The sequence below is a fragment of the Passer montanus genome, unplaced genomic scaffold (genome assembly GCF_014805655.1).
Source record: "Passer montanus isolate IOZ18808 unplaced genomic scaffold, ASM1480565v1 scaffold2, whole genome shotgun sequence".
NCBI classification, from domain to species: Eukaryota; Metazoa; Chordata; class Aves; order Passeriformes; family Passeridae; genus Passer; species Passer montanus.
In genome coordinates, this window is record NW_024366591.1 from 27,219,034 (window position 1) to 27,236,017 (window position 16,984).

Below are 16,984 nucleotides of genomic sequence, written 5' to 3' on the forward strand. Positions count from 1 at the left end.
CAGTTTAAAAGCAGCTTTCCCCACAGTCTTTCAGGCGTCTCTGCTTCCTGCTTCAGAGACTCCGTCTCTTGGAAATAGCCTGTCAGGTCCCATCTGTTTTTTTGTGAAGCTGCCAGCCCCCTGAGAGAGGGTCCACCATTCCAATCTCCTGTCTGATGCTGGAAAACCAAAGGGGAATAACCTCTGCAATCTGCCAGAAATTGGTTTTTTGAAAGCAAGGACTCTGCTTCAGAGAGCTGCAATCTACCATACTTAAAGGAAAATTAGTTTTCTAAGTACAGGGCTTTCTTCTGTTGACTGCTTCAGCCCTCTGTGTCTTCCTGTGCTTCTTCTCCTCACATTGTGGCTTGTGGGAGCTTAAACCTAAATAACTCATTAACAAGCAAAATCCGGTACACTATATTTCTTATAGTGTATTATAGCAGGTATTGTGAAGGGAAGGAAACAATGACAAAGTAACTTTCAGAAAACTCTTGCTATTTTAATGATAATAAAACTGCCTGAGCACTAAGCAGGCTACAGCTGGTATAATTAACAGCTGTTACATTTGTCAGTACTTCAAAAATGATTAGCAGGTGTCCTAGTTGATTCGACAAGTTCATTAATCATTGGAGGCTTTCCTTCAAATTGACTTATCAGTCTTAATGTGCCTTTACTGTTGCTTTATAGAGGGCAATAATATTACACAGAGTATTATAAGCATAAACAAACTGACATCATGTACCCCAATGGATTTAGTATCTAAATAACAACACAAACATGGACAGTAAAGACAGCATGGAGCAAAATCTGAGAAAAAGTATTTGCCATGAGAGCAAGACAGCTGAGAGTTTCAAAGTGGATTTTGGAACACAGAGTAGTTTCTAAATGGAGTGGAATGGTTAGAAAACAAATGAAAGTTGTATGACAAGGAAAAAGATTAGGGTGGTCCTAGTCAGAATCCTTTACATAAATTTCAATTTTTCAAAAGCTTTAAGATAAAACATAAGGTTTTAGCATGATTCAGCAAAGATGGTGAAAGGTGAAACAAAAAACTGCACTATTTTGCATAAAGGACAAGGAAGACAAGGGAAAGGCAAAAGAAATAAAGTTATGGAAGTGCAAAACTGAACTCTTGGGAAATGATAGAAAGAGGACATACAATTTAATGAGCTAGAGCATCCCCAGTGAGTAAAGGGAAAAAGAGAAGTATCCTAGTGTGTATGGAAAAGTTTCAGAGGTGTGGACTCTCAAGTGATTAAAGGGCAGAGGATGGGTGAATTTTCTTGTAACTTTCAGTTGTTTTGCTTATTTTTGTTTTGTTTCTGTTCTCCTGGAAAATGAAACAATTTGATACTTTCTTAAAGGATTGCTCATCCTCTAGCAAAAATTTCTCATGTGTCATCATTCAGACCAGAGTACAGAACTGACCCAATGAATTCATTAGGGAACTGAGTTATCTTCCAGCTTATTCTGACACATTGTTCTTTGGCAGTGACAGAGATTGGGTTTTGAAGTTGACGGACCACTGAATTATTCTGATGTCTATAGAACAATGTCTTTGCTGATTTTGTACAACTTCTTATCCAGACAGCAGACACTGGGTCTGAAGCTGAATGCAGACAAATGAGTGACACAAGGAATAAATCTTGACAAATTCTTTGCATGTTGTACTAATGTTCCACTGCACATTGGCTGAAGATCTCCTCTGTATGGACTGCAGTGAGTCCTGCTTCATTCATTTCATACACACAGAGATGTGTATGTGTGTTTCATAGAAGCATATTCTTGCTTCCTACATTTGCTCTTCCCTGCACTGTCTCTACCTTGCTACAACAGAGGATCATTTTTGTAGGGGTCTTGCATAGTAGTTCGTAAGTAGAAATAGATGTCAGCTTCAAGAATCCTAGCTGACCTCATGCTACTTCCAAGCAGGGCTAAAGGTCCTGCATGTCCTCTTTCTGTCTAAACAGTAGAGATGAGAATGAATTTGCTACTAAATTTTAGAGCAAAATACTGAAGTACTGTTCTGAAACTACGCCAGCTTCTGCCAGATATTCCTAAAGCTTAACACCTATTTGTACCTTAAACCTTGAGTACTCTTGCACTATTGAAACTCTGACTTGATGGATCCCAGAGGTGGAGGGAAGATGCTATTGGCAATAGTTTTGCTCAAGTTGCCTGGGTAAAAGAGGTATTTATTTGCCTGTCCTGAATGTCAATGCCAATTGAAAGCCTCCGTTACACAAAAATGGTGCAAAATTTTGTCAAAAATTGAATTACCAAGACAGGCACTGCTACTAAAAAAGCAGAACAAACTCTGAAATGTTGGGATAATTCGTGCACAGTTATTCAAAGGTATCAGCAAGCAGACACTATTTGTATGGAAAAGCAATTATTACAGGAAAAATGCGAGCCTGTAAATGTAGCACATATTGCTTTCTTATGCTTTTTATGTAATTGGTATCATTATGCTACATAATGATGCCAATTACTTAAAAATTAAGCACACAATAATGCATACTTCATATTTATTATATTCAGATGGAGTTCCTATCTGCAGCACTTCAGGGCCAGACATCTTTTAATAAATTCTACATGTGCCTTCAGTATTTTCTCTAGGGTTGTATTTTTTAATGCTTACTCTTTTAGTGGGGAATCTCAGGCATAAAAAATTAAAAAGGTCAATTTTATGATGAAACACATGAGCCTGGGTATTCTAAGTGGCACCCCAGACTGCAGTAGCTAATTGCTTTTTGACTGAAGAACTCTCTTAAGTGCTCACACTGGAAACAGGTTCATGTGAAAAGCAGGATGCATCTCTACTCTGCTTCCAAGCCTGCTGGGATTTGTTGAGATGAGTGACGCTGTGAAAAATAGAAATCACCTGGAGCCTGTTAATATCATAATCAAGTGAAAGCACAATTACTGCTGTCTTAATCCATCTGTCTGTATGCATCCGCTCCACTTCCAATCACCTGCTTTAGTCACTGGTGTATTATTATTGAGATGGCATTAAAAAATCCAAGGCATGCGTGTTCCAAATTGCTATGTGCTTTTCCACGTCAGTCTGTCTGTGTCTGTCCCTTTAGTGAGGCCATTTGTCAAGAAGGAGAGCAAACAAAGGTCCCAGATTGCATGAAATAAAGCCAAAGTACCTTTGCGTGTGGAGGCTGGCTGAATGATGCCCAAATTTAAGTTAGCAGACTGCAATTTTGACAAGTGCCATTTATGTTAAATGAAGGGAAAAAAAGTCAAACAAATGTACTGAATTCTAACAACTCATGTAAAGCTCAGTAATGCTGAATAGATGCCATGTCACGTATCTGGAACACTAAGGTAGCTTTGGTAAACAAACATAAATTTGTAGAGTATGATGGCAGTTCTGCAAAAACAATCTGACATGATAATATACTTAGTTTTTTATTTCACCCTGAATGATGTTTGGTAGTGTAAGTGATCAAACTGAGTGACAAGAATTCTACATGATAAAATCAAGTTACAACAGCAACAGCATCAACAATCAAGCAAAAATAACTGCAACAAACAACACGGGTAGTAACTTTTAATTTAGAATAAGAAAATGCTTACTGAACTAAGGGTATATTTTCAAATTTCAGTAGACAAACTATAGGGAGGAATGTTGGATACTTTAACAATTGAGACATTAACCATTTCCAGCTAACGGGTCTTTTTCATGTGTAAATCTCTCAGGCATTCTTTTGAAAAAGCTGACTATTACTCACCATGTGAGTCTCTCATTTGCTAAATGCTTTGTATAGAAAAATACTAGATCCTGGGATTCATATAAAAAAATTCTACATCTATAATCAAAGAGACTCTTAGAAACCATTCTGAAGATCATCAGAACGGGTTTTGAAGGTAATTGTAGACACTGGAAAAGAATAGCAGGTTCTTGTGCACCCCCTTAAGATATTAAAAATAAAATTCTAAAAAGAGCTAGATTTCGAAAAGTGATGATAAACACACTTTTGTGTTTATGTGCACAAACTAGGAGTTAATCTGTAATCTCTCAGCAGTTTAAAATTCCTTGTTCTTTTCTAGTTGACAGTCTGTTTGGGAGAGAAAAAAACCTTTCAAGAGTCTTTCAGAAGAATGTTACTTTTTAATTTCTGTGAAGTTTTGTTTAAACACCTGAAGTTAGAGGAAGAATTATTAACCTCCTGAATGGTCTATGCAGCTGCATATGCTGACTCCAAAATGCCACCAAATCCCTCTGTGAGGCAGTTAATGGCCCTAATGCTCTTCACACTACCTTCAAAATTCCCCCTGGGACTTGTTCAAAGATCTGTGCACTGAGTCGAGCTCTCGAAGGAGCTATGGATCAAATGGAGCCTGTTGCTCCTAAGTGTGTAAGAGCTGAGGAAGACTCCTTTGCAAAGTTCAGCTCCAAGTTCAGGCCTTTTCTGAGATCAAAATCACCAAATCAAACCTTGCTTGAGTGCATGGTGCTTGTTCAGCCCACTGAAGTCAGCTGCCATCTGTGGCTGCCCTTGTCTAGAAATCCCTTGTCTGGAAATAGGTGGGATAAAAATTTTGTTTTTCTGGAAGTTCATGAATTCTTGTTAGTTATGGATCTCACTATCCAAGGCAATTTCCAGTAAGTACACAAAAGGATAATACCTTCATATGACTTTGGAAACAAACCTGTTGGACCTGTTGGATTTTTTTTTGTTTGAGGCAGGTTTGTTTTTTTGTTTGTATGTTTGGTTTGGTGTGGTTTACATACAATTACAGGAAACAAACCAGGAAACAAACAAAAACCAACCAAACCAAACAAAAATCCACCCTCATTTCTTTTTCTTTCTCTGGTTCTTTTTGACTGCTTTAATTAAAATAAATCATAAAGTTTAGGGAAGTTAAATGACTATACAAAAGGAGTATTTCAGGATAGAAAGTACAATGTACTGTGGAGGGATTTGGTTGATCCACATATTCAGAAATCATAGCATTCAATGACTACTACTTCTGGTAATTTTTAGGATCTTCACAGTGAATGTCTCATACCATTATTATTTCCAGAATCAAAAAGAGACAGGAAATGCAGCATTGCTTATCTATGCCTCAGATATAATCAGTATAATAATTTTTAATGTGACTAACCTCTTCCACTCAGTCAGAGCTCCATAACTCATCTGCAGAAGACATTTGGGAAGACTTGATTCTTTAACAATGACAATTTGTTTTGTTCATATAATTCACATTTCTGTAAGATTTTCTGCATCGTTATATTCTGATGGTTGCAGCAGGAAGCAATAATCATGGCAAAAAAGAACTAACAGCCCAGGGAAAAATCCTTTTCTTATGATACACCATGATTTTAGAACGATCTTTACAAACCACAAAGCCAGTGAAACCTAAAATGTAGGTTCAGACAGAGTACAAAACAATGATTTAGCAGATTAACGTTTTTGAAGATGAGATCAATTCAAGCAGTTTGTAACAGAAAATGTTTTCAAAAGTCCGCCACAACCTTTGAAATGTATCTGGGTTATGTATTTTGTACCATTGCTGCCTAGATACAGCAAATTTTCTGCAGGCATCTTAATGGAGAATCAGGAGGCTGCCATCTGAAAATGAGGCAAGCACCACCAGCTGATACAGCAAATGCCAAGTGGCTATTTAGCAGTGCCAGCTCATGATAGACTCACACAGAAAAACTACCTGCCCTCCCTTCTCCCGTTTGTACCTAAATCTTCAGGAAACTAAATCACTTCCTAAAAGCAGGGATGGAGAAAGCAGTCTATTATTCCCTGGCAGACCACAAAGGATTGCCCATATTGACAATCTGTTTTGTGTAGGCAGGCTGCAGAAGCAATAAATCCTATTAACCTGTTCAAAGTCAAATGAAGACATTTAGAAAACAGAACTGCTATTACATGCAGTGGTGAAAGAAGAGCATATCAAAGAAAGGTTAAATGGATGCACCAGCATTAGATTATGCAGTTACAACTGTAAAATTCCCCCAAACCTTTGTATCACCTGCTCTTGCCCTTCAGGATATTAATTATATTTCCCTCAAGCTGACTAGCTGACCATTTAAATATTATCTTCTGCTCTGTCAATGATAATTTTAAAGATAAAAAAATCAATTTCAAGCTAACAGGACTTCTTTGGAAAATGCTTATGTTATACTATGATTTTACTAGTGCACAATTCCTCTGTCCAAAACATATGCCATTTTCTGTGTACAGACCATTCTGGAGATTTACTGTAATTATGCCATGATGTGCTTATTGTTATGGATTCAGCAGCCTTTCTGCCTCTCTACCTGTTTTGTTCGAGAGCAGCTGCTAGCTTCAAGCTGCTGCCTGCTTCCAGTGGCAGAAGCTGAATGAAGGAGTGCTTTCCAGGGAAGACATGTTTTGAAACAGACATACTGACAATAAACTGGTTCACTAGGGAGGCATAACATTGACTGGATAAAAGTTGAACAATCATTCTATGATAATTTACTGAAACTGGGTGCAATTTGCTTTAAAATAGAAATTCCCTCTGCTGCTGATGTTGGACTTGGAGGACTTTTACTGATAAAAGGGTGGCATTTGCTTTTATGAAGTAGCTGATCTTTGGAGATTCATTAAACCTCATTATTTTTTCTTATGCATAAGTGAGTGTTAATACTTATTCACTGAATGAGAGGAATGGGAATAATGGAGTTGTCTAAAGCAAGGCTTGACAGTGCTTCTCTTCCTCCAGCTCTCTCTGCTCCTTGTGACTGAATACACTGAATTGAATTACTAAGGAAAGCCTTGATAACCTCTTGGGAAAATGGTGAGCTGTTCAGGTGAGGAATTGTCACCAAAGGGGTATCGGGGACAGACAAAGGTGATACAGAGACTCCATCATCAGAAGGCATGAAAACGCACCTTATTATTAGAAATCCACAATTCTTATAGAAACAATGGTGGATCTTAAACCTGATTGGCCTTTAGGAATCTTCTCTCACCTATTGGTCAAGAAGGGACAACTCCTTCTTGTGAACATCTTTGACAGAGATTGCCTGCCAGGTGCAGAGATTGAGATAATAATTGTTTTAATTCTTTCTCTGAGATTTCTCACAGTTTCTCACAGCTTCCCAGGAAAATTCTAGGAGAGTATGTTCTGTCTCTGCCTCTGGCTATGTGATTACCACAAGACTGCCCAATATTGCCTTGATTTCTGTGCCTGGTTTTAATAGTGAATCAGATGTGTGCAGTCAGTCCAGCTCCTCCCAGAGCTGCTCTTCTGTGGGAGTGGGGAGGATATGCTGAGGATCCAGCCCATGTCAGTAGCCACTTCCCAGAGCACTCCCAGGAAACAGGACTATCTGAAGAGCAGTTTACCTAAATGGAAGGTAGGGAATCGCATCCTAATCCCAGATCTATTTTTGCCTAATCTTTAGGAAAAGAGTATGTGGAAAAGGAAACAGTTAAATAATTAGGTGCAAAACTGTAGTGCAAAAATGTCAGATTTCTCTGCCGTGTTCTTGTTATAACCTTCTCACTGGAAATGGCAGATATTAATATTTTAGTGACTTGAACCTCTGGGGTAGATTCCAGATGCCGCTACTTGATCATTGTGAACACATAAGGAAAAATAAATTCTGTCATGGCAATGTTGAATTCCCATCTATGGAAACAATTGTTACCAGAAGACAAATGCTCTTGTGGCTTTGTAGATGCCTTTTTTTCCTCTGGTTGTGATTATGCACACACAACTGATCTGTTTGCAGAAAATATGGACATACAGAAGGAAAATAAGGCGGAGGAAAAGTCACAACATTTCATTATTAAACTGTATACATTAAGAAATAGCTATTTCCTTTATTGTGCTCAGACCAGAATAGAGGCTGACAAAGCTCAAAGGCAGAGTTAAAAGAATGCTGCCTGCTGGGAAAATACCTGCTCCAATGGTTTTGAAAACATGACTCACTTTATGCCAGTCTGTTTCAAGCAGTTGGGTACTGCAAAACTGATCTCTCAATAGTGCTGCAGATTAGGTGAAAGGTGCTGCTCAGGGACACACCTTGAAAGCCCCCCAAACACATCAGAAGTGCCTGTATGTGCTCTCTACCTGCCCAGCTGGTGTTGAAGATAACATCTATTAAAGAAGTGGTGAGAATTGGCTGATGTCTACTGAGAATCCAAGCAAAGAACCGATAACCTCTGATTTCAAGGGAAAGTAATTTTCTTCAGTTAGACGGAACAATAACTTTTTCACTAATGAATATTACCTGCCACTTAAAATCTAGGATTCAGGTGGAAATTTCAGAAAATGTACAACAAAAAAGACTCAATTTTCAATCTCAGACTCTAGTTTCCTTAGAACTGCAGCACTGCAGAAGTCAGAGAGCCGAGAATCCTTAGGGCATATATACAGAGGATTTTTATTGCGTGCATTGTTTCTTATGCTACATAAGCACTAAATAATTAAGACATATGATAAACTTTTCTCTCCCAGTACTAGGATTCCAATTCATATTTCCTTCCTGAACTGCAAGGTCAGAGTCTACAGCATGACTCAAACACTAGCAGGAGATCTAGATATCATTAGTATTGCTAAATGTCTAGGGAACACCTACTCTAAGTGTGCTATTGCCATGATGTTGTGAATGTACAGAAGTGTATATAGACATAGGATCAACTGAAATAACCTACAGACTTTCTTCTGACCTAGAGGCCAAATGGTATAGCACAGCTTATGTTCACACAAATAAGCTCTTTTTCTGCCTAAGAACAAGATGAGCAGATCCAAACTGGCTATCAGAGATGCTCCCTGGTTTGTGCTACCTCTGTACCCAACAGAGATTGGGACAGGGGTACTGATCTGCTGAATGCATGACAGAGACTTCAGCAAAAGTCAAACATTATGAATAATCATGCTGCAGTTTTTAGGATGAGCCCTGTCCAAGTATAAAAGTACTATGAAAGTCCAGAGCCCAAGCAGCCAGCCAAAAGTCTACCAGAAAACCAGGTACTATGTTAAAGATCATTTGCCTGCACTTTAAATGAAGATCATGACACTGTTAAGACAAAACATTTCAGGGCTGATGCATTTTTCAAAAGAATCATGCTCCTTCAGAAAATTCCTAATTAGCTCTGATCCTGAGATTGCAAGAAAAACTTAAGTAATTAAAAATATTGTGAGCAGTTTTCTGACCCCAATACCTTGTCCTGACTCAGACACTTATTCCAAGGGTTCTAGGGTACACATTTGCATGAAAGCAAGTTACTTTTAATTTTTTTTTTTTCCTGGAAGGCAAAAGCCTTGTTATGCTCTCTGTGCTAGAAAATGGAGAAAAAATGTGCAGAATTCATTATGTCATAAAATTGTTTTTATCATACACACACTAAAGATCAGGGACATCTAGATACTTCCTAGGTTTTTATTTTCCTTAGACACAGTTATTCTTTTTAGTAGTTTAGTTAGCTGTACCAGAAGAACTCAAGTTGTATTATAAAATTTCAGGAATCTATCATTGATCAGTGTTTTCAATACAGCTTCAGTTACAGCTGCTGACATTGTTTATCCTTGGCGAATTTTACAGATCATATTTTCAGAACCATGGTATTGTGGCCAGAATAGTCATGACTAAAGCTGCAAAACAATTCATTCTATGTTTTCATAACACTATGCTTTTATGTGCTCAGTTCATCTTCTGCTCAGGAAGCTGTGCTAACAGCACACAAAAACAAAACCTGAGGCATACTACCTAAAGCATACCATTGAAGTTTCACCACAAATTTGAGAAGCAATCATAGTTCTGTCTTTTTCTGGTATTTTTTAAAAAATATGTTTGTCTCTATAATGAAGTGAGGAAGCTGGCTATATGTTTATATATTATATTCAGGAAAAAAATCACATTAACTCATGAACTGAGTCCTTGTACTTCCAGAACTAGAGGGTTTTTTTTTCTGGGATATGAAGCAAAATGGCAAATGTCACTTTTATATAAAGCAGGACAATACATTACTGCAATATAAGCCGGAATACCAAACACAGAAACACTGAGGTATAGCTGTACTGCGGATGAGGTTTTCCAAGGAGCAGCCCCCATTTTCCTTGCACCTTCAGAACCAGCTCAGGAATGGGGCTGGTGAACCTGGCACTTGACTATGAGTTTTGAGTATGAAGAGGTATCGCTTTTTGTTTAACTACATGTTGTAAAGGAATACTTATGAGTACAAAAGCTTGTGCTACTTATTATTATTGCTGTTCTTCTCAGTACTATTTTTACATCTCAGACAAGTGTAATAAGCTTTTTCTACCTTATAAATTCCTTTGTATATAGAGAAAATGAAATGGACTAGGCCTTTTATCCAGAATCTCTTCAAAGAGACAAGCTCACCAAGACTAGGTAAATAGAACCTACTCATCTGACCCATGTGTAACTGGAACACGTTCATCACGTGCAGCTCTCATCCTATGACAATGAAATAAAAACAGGAATAAAAGCAGGACTACACCAGTACCAGAACTGAGGAATAATTTAAATGTCAGTTGTGAGAGGCAGCAAGTAAGAAAGAAAGCATCACCAGTGAGCACAGCACCACCCAGATCACACAGCCCCAGGACAGCCATGAGGCACTGACCCTGGGGATCCATAATCCCATTGCTCTATCATATCACCACGGGGTCAGCCGGAATTCAGAGTCCCCTGTGTCAAGGAATACATATGAGGTGGTCAAAACAAATTCTCAGGAAAATTCCCTCAGGCCTCAAAGTAATAAGTCCAATGTTCAGCTCTTTGTTTTCATAATTCCAATCCTACTCAAAAAAAGAAAAAATCGCATATGCTATTTGCCTTTGCTAGTGCAAGAACATCTGTGAGAAGCAGAACTGCTTCTTCCAGTCTCAGCTCATGCTGGTGCTGCTGTCTTTCTCTCCACATGGGAAATAAACCTTTCCGAGACAATCCTGTTTGCCTTGGTTAGGTAAGACTATTTAAAGCTGACTTCTCTCTTCTGAGTTGAAGAAAACTTGTTTTCAGACAATTACATAGCTTAGCTTTATACAAACACAGCTCATTAAGAAAGGAAGTTTTTAGGGAAATGAATGAGTACAATTTTACTGACAAAGCAACCTACTCATTATGAAAAACGTTTATGCTTTGATGTGTGAAATTCAGTTTTATGCAAGAAGTAGTGAAGAAACGAAGGTAAAATTTGATAGAAGCAATAATAGATAATACATACAGACATAAAAAAATCTCTTAAAGCAATACTTCAAAATACTAATGACATATGCTTTAACATTATTGTCAAACACAGAAACAGCAATATGCTGTGCTCTGAGCCAATGTCAAAGATGCCTGAACCTGATGCCTGTCTGCTAACATGGCAAGACAGTGTTATTAACACTTTACAATGATTCATACCCTCTTCACATAGTGCTGATTTTGCCCAGTGCCACACTGAAAAAAAGACTTTCTAAAGTACCAATCTATATCATTAAGAATCAATTTTCTTTCAACTGCTGTATTGCCCTAGAAAAGAACTTTGCCTTAATTAAATAATGTTATTTTTCTCCATTAGGTTCAAAGAGTCACAACTTAATTACATGAGCTCTCATCTCCTTACTCACATATAAATATTCTCACCACTCTAAAAGCGCAGGAAGAGACAGCTGATGTGCCAAGTATGTATATGAGTATAAGCATGTAGGAGGGGTGGAGGCTGCTGACAGAAGAGAGGTGCAGCAACAAAGTTATCAAGGATAAATCTAAGAATGGGCTTTTATGTGCAAGATGTGCTTCCTGCAAAATTGAAGGCCTTTATATAGGGTAAAAATGACTGGAAAATTAAGAACACAGTATTAGATTTACTGCTGCATTTGATGTTTTGCAAGAGCTTTGCTGCATTTTGTTTCTTCCAACTTATCACACTGCATGTATTTTGAGCAGAGGAATGGAATATGCTGGTTTATTGGCTGAACACAAGGGCTACATCAATAGGTCACTCTTCCTAAAAGATGAGTATTATCCATCTGAGCACGGTGAAGTCTGTTACTACAGGACAAGTTCTTAGAATATTCCTTTGCAGCTCTGTCAAAGGGACCTGCCTGTTTAATTTTAGAATTTCAACTTGGACTATCCAGGGAAAATCTCTGTGTTGTTTCCATTCATGAATATTTTTGGACACACAGAAACACTCTTTTGCTGTTTGCCTCATTCCTAATGACATTATTAGTTAGGCAGTTTTTATTTTCCATTCCAGTGACTACTTTCCACATCTCCCCTGGCTTTGCTGTTTTGCCTCTCCTTGTACCATGCAGCCTGTCCTGCTGATATATCTGCCACCTGATTCTTTCAGTCTTGCTCTATAATTTTCTGGTGTATCTGGAGGAGCTTCTGACTTTTTTTTCTGCCCAGGTATTATCAATATTTTCCCAAATAAAAATAAAATTAAAACCACAAGGAGAAAAAAAAAGAGATCAAATGTACTTCCCTTGCAGAAGGCTTGTTTTCTCTTTGTGCTCTAAATGCCAGAGCTTTACAAGATCTCTCTTTAACCTTTTGTGTCCTGCTTATACCCTCTTGATGTCTCACTCTGTGAGTCTCAGCTTCTGAGGAGCATCCTGCCCCTTCTCCTGTTTGCTCCTGAAAACGCCCACTGCTGAGATTATTTTTCACCTCTTGCTTTAAAACCTCCATTTATTCTCAGTTTCATCCAGTGAAATTCAACTACTTCATTCTCTTGCAAGACTCTCTGTGGCCTGTCCCACCTGGCTTGCCTCCTCCTGTCAGTATGAGAGTGCACTGCTAATGAGATACCAGCTCCTTGTCAGCTAATTCCTAAATTTCAAACTTTCACACACTTCTGTCTTTTGCTGCTTTTTAGGACAATTTTCCAGCAGATAAAATTTATCAGAAGTTTACTCATTCTGAAACTTTTTAATCATGCCTATAGGAAAGCTGACAATGGTCAAACAGGAGGTCCAATGAAACTTCAAACTAGTATTCCCTCTCTGTCTTCCTTTCTTTTCCTCCTTTCCTTTCCATATGGGCTGGCTGGCTTGTTTTATACTTTAAAGGTTAGTTCTTTTGGATGGGAACCACTGCTTTTTTTTTTTTTTCCCAATCATATTTCCTCAGCAATGTTGAGGGCCTTTAAGTGTTAGACTCTGAGACTAACACTTTTCTAACACTATTTGAGCATGGAGGTCTGAAACACAGGTAGACAGTTCAGTAAATATATTCTTGTAAAAGGACACTTTTACTGAGTACTCCTATCTCTCCACCCAGGCATGAGAGTATTTAATGCCACCTCTGCTATGCAAACATTGAAGATTTTAAGACTATCCTATTCTAATTATTAATCCTTAAGAGAAGCAGGGAACAGTAATGCTATTCTTCTTTTCTAAGTGCTTAAATACATACACAGACCACCTTTCCATAATATTGGATTACCTGCAATGTTTAATGGAATTGTCCTGGCAGCATCTTTCTGAAATATTTAAGAACCACTGTTTGAATAGTACAGACAATAATTGGCATGAATTAAGCACCTTGCCAAAGGTCTTATGGTAAGTCTGCAACAGAGCAGAGATTTTGATGCTGGCGTCCTAACTTCATAGCTGTAGTAGTGCATCTTAATAACACAGTTATGCTTCATGATGTTTTAAATCACTCTGACAGCGTCAGGGCTTGAAAGGTATTGTGCATGATGCAGACTTTGCAGAAATCCAAACAGTATACATTTACTGTAAATACTACAGATAGGTAATTACATATTACAGATTTTGAGGCATGAAATAATAATTTTAATGATTGCATGAAGCATATACTCAAGCACAAACACAGGAAGGAAGAAAAAGAAATTCAGACTAATATATAGCACGTAAAAGTCAGTGGACAGGATCACTTTGAAAAGGGTCAATACTTTTATGTAAGAGTTTACTTATGTAAATTACCATCAATTATGCAGATGCAGTACATAAGAAATGCCTTTCTTCCACTTGTTTTACTGGAATAATATTACACAGTTCATCTTTTCAAGGTCTATATAACTAAAACCCAAACTGGCTAAGGTGATGCCTTCACATTAGTCTTATTCCCATAACTCAGGAACTATCTCCACTAAAATCAATAGATTTTTGAGTGTGCGAGAAGTAAAAGACAAGCATACTAAATATTTTTAATCCTGTGTTGGCAAAAAGATTTGTAATTCTGTTATGCTTATCTCCAAGCCTGATCTACAATTTGCATATTTTCAGAGTTTTGATCTACAAATGGGTTTTAATTTGTTGACTTTTGCAAGAACAGACTTTTGGGAGTGAGGGCAGGTCATGCATAATCAAAGAGTAAAACAAAGACAAAAAAAAGATGTAGAGAATCAGAGCTCAATTTCTGTATGAAATGCAATTAACATTATCATTTCCTTGTACGACACAAAGACCTTCCTGTACTGGGTGTCCTGCATATTTAGGGGCTTTTTGAAAGATTCAAGAGATCTATATCTAGGCAAATGATACAGAGTCTTATGAAATTAACATGAAAAATTTAGGCATGCTTTTTTCTCCTGCACTTGGAAAGAGGCACAGAGAGATTAAATGATTTCAAAAGAACATTGTGATAGATCTGGAAGCAGAACCCTCTGACCCGAACCGCAGCTCAGGGCCTGAACTGAAAAGATTTCACCTTCTCTTAGAAGACAAGAGTTCAATGAACTGTGGAAATGAAGAAAATTGTACATAGGCTCTGTAGGTAGAATTAGACATTGATATGTGTGAGTGCTTGAGGAACTGCCAGCTTATGAGAAACTTTCAGCTGTGTGACAAAAGGCTGGGATGCCTAGGCTATTTACACGCAGTGCCAATGACTACCTTAAGCCCTGACACAACATGCCAAGATTAACAGTGCTGTACAACCTGCACTGTGTCCCTCCCAAGCACTGCCCTCCCCATGGAGAAGTGGCAGCTGTACCTCCTATTATTTAGAGGTAGGAAGTTTCAGTCAGACTCCACTCTGCAGATACCATACAGAATGTAGCTCAAATAGCTGCAAATCAAGTCCCCATTAGTAACACTGACCTCATTCTTTACCTGGAATAATTCTCTCCAGAGATCAGTCATTTAAGTATATCTATCCTTGATAACCCAGTAGGCCTGAAAATGAAATAGCTTCTCTAATGCAAGCAACAAGAATCAATAGCCTTTAAACACACAAGGACACTTTATTGTCTAAAGCATGTGGGTATATGAATCATCCCACCACTAGACCAGTTCTTTTTGGTAATTTGTAGACATAAGGACAGGCAGAGTTGTGGTCCTTGCAGAGCATATTGGATGGATCAGATGTTCAAGACTTGGGAGCTCTGTAAATGAGACTTCCCTGGGAGAGAAGTGCTTACTGGAGAGTATGTGAGCAAAGGCTACATTAAGGGTTAGTTCTTTCCCAACAAGAATATTGAATTAGTTGCTGCCAAAATTATGGGGTTTTTTCTGCATTTATTGGCAAACCTTTAAATAGCTGTTGCTGTCAAAGTGTGATGAAGCTAAGATCTCACCTTTGCAGATTCAGCTATGATTGATCAAGAACTGGGGAGGGCAGGAAATGAGGGAGTTGTTCCATGGAAATACAGGATCACAGATTCACAGAATTGTTAGAATAGGAAGGGACTTCTGTAAATCATCTAGTCCAACTCCACTGACAATGCAATTCCATAGGAATTCCACTGATTGACACAAGGAAAAGAAAAGTGAGGAGGTATATATTAGAAGGGGGTCTTAGGTGATTCAGAAAGTCTGTACCTCTCAAGTACCTCAGCCAATGGGGGAAGAAAGAGTGAATTGTGGCTGGGAAATTAAGATAAAAAGGAGGCTGAGTGCTCTAACAATTTGAGAGACCCCATGGGAAATGCCCACGACCTCTCCCTTTATTCAAATAAAGTAACAGGACTCCTCTGTCTCATTTTTGGATATAAATCTCTGGTATTTGTGGATTAATTTTCCTGACACAAATAGTATCTGCTCTTCTTACTTTGTATTATATGTCACTGAGCTTTACCAGTTAATTCCTCTTTTCCCCCACTTAATCACATTTAATATAGGCGTGAATTTACACTAGCATTTAGATTAGAAAAAATTAGCCACAATGGGAAATGTGAAAGTGATGTGAACAGTAGTCAAGCACAAGTTTTGTAAAATTGACCCATACTTATGCTGAGCAGCTCTTTACCTGTGATAACCACAGCTAGAGTAACATGAATGAAAATATAACACAGATGTAGTTAGCTGCAGCTAGCAGATTACTAATGGCTTGTTATTTTGAACCATTACTCTGACTTGAAAAGAATGAGCTTATCCAAAACCACAGCTCTATTTAAACACAGACACACAAAAAACCTTGTTGAATTAGGAGCAGAATTGAGCTTGAACTACATATACCTCGAGTTTCTTGTTCATCATTCATTAAATTAAAAAAAAAAAGCAGAAAAAATAGCCTAGTTAACTGTTTTTGAAGGCTTGAGGGCAGGAGGGCTCTGCAGAGGGATCTGGGCAGACTGAATCAATGGGTTAAAGCCAATTGTATGAAGTTCAACAAGGCCAAGTGCCAGGTCCTGCACTTGGGTCACAACAACCATAGGCACTGCCACAGGCTGGGGACAGAGTGCCTGGAAAGCTGCCTGCTGGAAAAGGACCTGGGGGTGCTGGTCAATACCAACTGAACATGAGCCAGCTGTGCCCATGTGGCCAAGAAGGTCAATGGCATCCTGGTCTGGATGAAGGGAAATCAAGCTTGACCAGGGAAACTTCATGCTGGATATTAAGAAAAAATTCTTTACCAAAAGGTTTGCCAAGCACTTGAACAGGCTGCCCAGGGCAATGGTGGAGTTTCCTTTCCTGAAAGTATTTAAAATATATATAGATGAGGTGCTTAAGTGCAGACTTTAGTGCTGGACTTCGCAGTCCTGGGTTAAGTGTTGGGCTTGGTGATCTTAGAGGTCTTTTCCAACCAAAATTATTCTACGAAGCTATAATTCCATGAGTCAAGCTTGAGTGA

General features: G+C 38.3%; 1 protein-coding gene across 2 annotated transcripts in view; it reads right to left on the minus strand.

Moving 5' to 3' along the window:
* The window catches only part of NKAIN2 (sodium/potassium transporting ATPase interacting 2), a 518,210-nt gene that overhangs the window by 58,895 nt on the left and 442,331 nt on the right, over positions 1-16,984 (minus strand). The gene's annotated exons all lie outside the window — the stretch shown is intronic.